This window comes from Buceros rhinoceros, unplaced genomic scaffold, assembly GCF_000710305.1.
Source record: "Buceros rhinoceros silvestris isolate BGI_N320 unplaced genomic scaffold, ASM71030v1 scaffold11782, whole genome shotgun sequence".
Classification (NCBI taxonomy): domain Eukaryota; kingdom Metazoa; phylum Chordata; class Aves; order Bucerotiformes; family Bucerotidae; genus Buceros; species Buceros rhinoceros.
The window spans coordinates 34627-40586 of NW_010400713.1; positions in this window are offsets into that span (position 1 = coordinate 34627).

Genomic DNA, 5960 nt, shown 5'->3' on the forward strand with positions numbered 1-5960 from the left:
AACGCACAATGTATATTGATGTCCTCATTTCTTTCCTGTGAATTGTAATATTTGCCTTAGATCTGTGACAGAAACCTGACTTTCATGGAATAGTGCCCAGCATAGACAGATATCCACTCTCAAACATATGTGCTGGCTTTGCTCAGTTTAAAAACAAACCCATTAGTGTGCATTGACACATATTACCAGGTATCGAAATGGCTGTCAAATTCACTTAGTCTGTAATGACCCAGGGCAAGAGAGTACAGTGTTTCTGCCTTGCCAAAGACTTTAGATGTGAATTTGCTAATGGAATGCTTGACTGACAGGAAAACAAATTTCAAGATGGCATCTAGTGCCAATGAAGCTTGCTCCGAGCTCCCTTTTCTTGGAGATACCTGATTACCTGCTCTGGTATCAGTATCTCAGCTGCTATGAAACTAAGCAGGGTTTAAACTACACACAAAGTTCTCTGGTTGTGTGTAGGAGTACTTCGAAGATGTTTGGCATTTAGGTACTCAGAAGTGACCTTGAGGTGTCATTCATGTTACTGATGGCTGCTTCTGTTTCTTGTCTATGAACAGCTGCACGGTTTCAGTTTTTGAAAGTACTGGCTTATTTCTAACACCCGTGGGTGCCCATGTGATTTTCTTCCAAAAGCTGCTCCAGAAACATCTTCATTAATAAGATAATATCTTTATTCAGTAGCACTGATTAGAAGTTTGTAGTTCTGCCTCTGAGGCTAAGTTTGATTGTCTGATTCTTCTTTTAGTTTTTAAGTAAGGACAAACATTCTTTAAAGGAAAAAAGTATCTTTTACCCTGAAACTGGCTACCCTAGCTTGTTCTTCACGGGTGGATGTATTTACAAACTACGTAGTGCATTTCCATTTAACAATTGGCAGGCTTATCAATGAAGCAAAATGGTAAAAGTAATATTTTTAGTTTAGTAAGGTTTACATACGTTTATCAAATTCAGTGAAACATAAAAAGCAATTTGTTCATAATGTCCGTCTCTGCAGTCTATGCTGATGAGAGATGACAGAAACACATTATTATTATTAATGCATCTTTGTTGCAAAATTCTGCTTCAAAATGGGATTCTTAATAATTTCAATGTTTAATACATCACAGCCAAGTATTATACCAGGAGGGCTGACAGGTACTAACCTTTCCTCCTTCTGTATGATTTCTGTATGGGACTGAGGTTCGTGCTTCTCCTAAGATGAGATCTAGTGTGCTGTTAAATCCAAATTCAGTTGCTGAGCTTTGTTTGTCTCAGATGTCATAGGGAGGTTAAAACTACATTTCTACTTGCAGAGACATGAAGCAAATTTGCAATAAAGGAAAGGGCTGAGTTTTTATTGGTTACCTGAGTATGCTCAGGAAACTGACGCTGGTATCTCCCGGATACCTTTCCTGCATCTTCCTCATCACACCTGCTTAACAGATAGTGTCATTTGCATAGCTTGGGAGTCCCCAGAAGAGCTGTTTTGGAGATCGCTTTGGCCACTGAAGTCTTCGCTTATCCCACCATTTTTGTGGGTTTTCTGCTGTTGTAAAAGTTAATTGGTTTCACCTAATAGAATAATAATCCTTAAAGTGAATTATTAGCTGAATAGATTTTTTTCATAGAGTAAAATGTAATAATTAATACATTTCTGAAATCCCTCATTTTCAGTATCTCTGAAGCAAATGAAATTTGAGAGATGAACACATTTTGCGGTAAATATAGGAGGCAAACTTCAGGCTTTCACTCTCAATAACTAATAATAATTTTATCTCCTCTCGTGCATTTGGTGTTAAAAATGACAAAAGAAATTCATACGACTTGAGAATTTCAAGGGAAAAAAACCCAACAGAAATGACCTACAAAATGTGACTCTACTGCCACAGTTTTTAGTAATCACTGCCATGAAGTAACTTTCTAGCAATAATAATTTTGTGATGTGAACAGTTGCTGAAATTAGCAGTCAGTAACAGGGATGAGCTCATGGCTGATATCCAACATGTAAAAAGATGTGAATTATCTTAACTGCGTATAAATATCTGATGGGAAGCAGTGAAGGAGGAGGATCCAGGCTCTTCTCAGTGGTGCCCGACGAAGGGACAATGGGCACAAAGTGAAACACAGGAAATTCCATTTAAACATGAAAAAAGTGTAATTCACTATGAGCGCGACCAAAGCTTGGCACAGGTTGCCCAGAGAGGTTGTGGAGTCTTCATCCTTGGAGATAATCAAAACTCACCTGAACATGGCCCTGAGCAACCTGCTGTTCTTGACCTTGCTTGCACAGTGGGGTTGGATGAGACGATCTGAACCATTCTGTGGTTCTGTCTTTGCGTGGTTCCGCCTTTCTTTGCAGCACTGAATTTTTTTAATTGATGCAAATACTTTTTTTCTTCCTGTGAGAGATAGGATAGGAATCTCCCTGACTTCAGATAGGATAGGAAATAGCTCAGTGCTAATAATTTGCCCCCTTTTTAGATAACTGCTTTTTGCTTGGGCAGTTGTGCCAGGGATATAATTGCTGGTTTTGAAATAGTTGCTTTCAACAGAGATATGTAAATACTGCAGCTGGTGATGCATTTCAGCAGTTGAACACAGAAGGATTTTAAACCATTTCTAGCACTGATTAAAGCAGTGTTGTATGCCATATCACAAACGTAACTATGAGTTTATTTATCTTTTAAAATTAGACTATTTAACCTGGAAGCATATAATCTCTACCATACTGTTGGGAAGAAGGCAGCAACAAACTGAATTTCCCTGCCTGTGCATTGTGTGGTCAACATTGTGACATTATGCCTGGCACCCTCATCCAGCTGTATCCAGTTTTGCAGCTCCTGCGGGTCTCATGCAAAAATTTTCAGACGGCCAAGTATTGAGACTTCTGCTGTGTCCCTCAGATTACCAAGAATTAGCTGTATCCCAGGAGGCATTCACATGCAGTAAATGGCATTGGATTTCTACGGTCCCACGACTGTAGAAAAGGTCAGAAGAGGTCCCAGACCTTAGCAGAGTCTGGAACTGGCTCCAGGTATACTCTTTCCTGCAGCCAGGGCTGTGGATTGCCCAGCACCCCCTGCACCAGCATCAGCTTCATGGCCAATCACCTAACACAGCCTAGCTTGGGAGCTGCATGGGGCTGAGTGGAGAGCCGTGTGGTGGCCGTCCCTGCACTAGGACAGTGCAAAACTGAGGTTCTTCAGTTCTGCACGTCAAGGAATCAACAGGAGAGGGAAGCTTAGAATTGGCCTTTTTGTTGTTATTGTTAAGCAGCAGTAAGTACATACTGTCAAAATTTGCTGTCAGAGAAACCCTGCTTGTTGTAAGCATGTACTACAGAAAAGCCATTTTAGTAAGTGTGAGACAGTACAATTTTTTTAGCCACTGGAAAAAAAAAAGATTTTCACAAGGGAATTGAGAGAAAGTCAAGGTCTGGTTTTCTCTGGAATGAAGAAGCTTGGAATTTAGGAAACTTAAAGCTACCTTGCAGACAGGGTTTTACCTGTAAACCATAATGAACCATGATCTTGCCATAAAAAAGAAGGTGCTGTGTTTTGGAGCATAGATCATATCTGGCAGATGTGATCTTTTCCCACTGCTTCAAAGAATGAATCAGTTCAGTAGTTCACACCTTCCTTATCATCTGTAACATCTATGTTTAAAAAAAAAAAAGGGATAGTGTTAAAAAAAAAAAAGTAGCTGGATTCTGTAGCAGTGGCCTGCCAGCTGCTTCTGCTTAAGTCCCGGGGAGTTGCTTGTGTGATGCCTGTTTTAAACTCCCACTGACCTGATCTTAATTAGGTCGGGTTTATGTCTTCAGTGAAGAATTGGGCTTGAAATCTCTTGCCAGGAACAAAAATCAGAAATGATCGGTAAATATATTCTGTAGCTATCATTTTGGAGTCACAACAGGCTAAGAGGTACTTTTAAATGTCAAGGTATACATACTTAATACCTGGATGCATTTTTATTTTTTTAGAGTTACACAGCGCTTTTTCATAATGTTTGCAGAAACAAAATTCAAAAACTCAGCACAGCCCTGTCCCATATTTTACTCCATCCTCTCCTTCTGCACATAACATCTGTTTCTGAGTTCCTACTGTCTTGCTAGTGCAGCTGGAAAGTGTCTGAGTATTAGGCAGCTGCCCACTGTTTATTTGAGGGCTTGGAGCAGGCTTAATGGGGTTGTCTGCTCTTGCAGATCCTTAGGTAAAGAAAATGGCTAGTTGGAACTAGTTTATGTCCCAGTTGACTACAGAAGAACAAGCACTGTAGCCCAGAGAGTGGAGTCAGTAACTAACGGATAATCTTCCGTGACCGTCCTAAGAGCACAGAAGGTGTCTAACCCGCCAGTCCAGCATTCACCCGTGAGGGACTGCTGCCTTCACTGCCACCCGTGCTCCTGTGTGGACGTGTGAAGTTAGCAGCAAAGGATGCTTCTAATTGCTGAAGTGCAAGTACGTGTGGAAGCAGTGAACGCTCTGTGTTTGTGTCCAGTTGACTTCCCCAACATTCTTTTCATTTACCAAAAGTAATTTGTTTTGGATCCCTTTTTTCTGAAATGAACTTTGCAGTGTATGTGGTCAGCCATTTTGATTATTGCAAGCGCACTCATTTGCAGAGCCATCATGCAGAAGAGACCAAAAATTGTTTGCAGATGATCTATTCTCTTCTGGGCCTGGATTAGTCTCTACATGGTTAAAATTCTCATGTATCTCTTTGGGAGACGTGTAAAGACATTGTGCTAAAATCAGTGCTGTTCACATTCAGTATAAACGTATAAGGAATCTGCAGTATGAATTGTTAACGTTGCTGTTTGTTTGCTGATTTTTATCGTAAGTGGGGGAAATCCATAATCAATCAACGTGTTACACAAAAGAATCAGAGGACCAAGGTTTTCAGCTATTCATACTGCCTTTTTGAGTATCTTAACTGTGTCTTGATTGGATGGTGTTAATTTGTTGTTTGAGACTCTTATGGTGATTGTAGTGATTAATTTTATTTTAAGATATGTGGCAAGGAAGATTGTAATAAAAGCATCTACATTTAATATACTGTGCACACACCAATTGTTAGATCCTATTTTTGAATATGTTAAACATTTCATAATTAAACAGAATAATAATAATTTGATAGTCTTGCTGAATAAAGTGGATGTAATTAAAGGTTTCCTTAGTTATCTCCTAGTATAGGGAAAGGGTAGTTAGTGGAAGAGCACGCGTTTGTGTGCTGTAGTTATCTCATTGTAAGATAGTAGGTATGTGGAGGTGAGTAACATCCTTGTTAATTTTTTTTTTAAAGAAGTTTCATGAGAAGACAACTGCTGGCATTCTGCACCACCGCTCTTGTACGCCTCTTACTTGTGTAAGTGTAGGACCTCTTTGTGTGGTGCTCTTTATTCCGAAGAGGGCGGCTTGGAATAAGGACACAGATCATTTTGAGGTCTGTTTCTTGTGCAGCATTTAGCTGTACTCCACAAAATGTTTGTCTTACTATGTAGGTTAGAGCACACAGGACTATATAGTAGGAAACAACTGTTCCTACATGTCAGAACAAGTGCTTCTGTCAGCACTCCACAGTGTCTCTGCTATGGCAGCGTTTTGCAGGAGGCATCCAGTTTAATGAGAACCTGGCTACTGGAGAAGGTTCTATGTCATTATGCTTATGCCCACCGGAGAATTTTGGCTTATACTTGTAAGATATAAAGGAGAGGAAACCACCTCTTCTGAGTAAAGGTCCTTGTGTGTTTAAAGAGCACTTTTAGAAGCTGAGACATAAGAGTTACGGTTTGGTCACTCCGGAACTGGAATATTTCTTCATATATGGAAACACAAGCCCTTCTCTCACATCCCATTGCAGTCTTATTGACTGCAATGACTAGTCATTCAACTTCTATTAGAATCTCAGGATAAGAGATTCAGAGAGCTGTTCTTCGTGAAAGACATTTGCTTGTGGTGAGAACCTACTGCTGA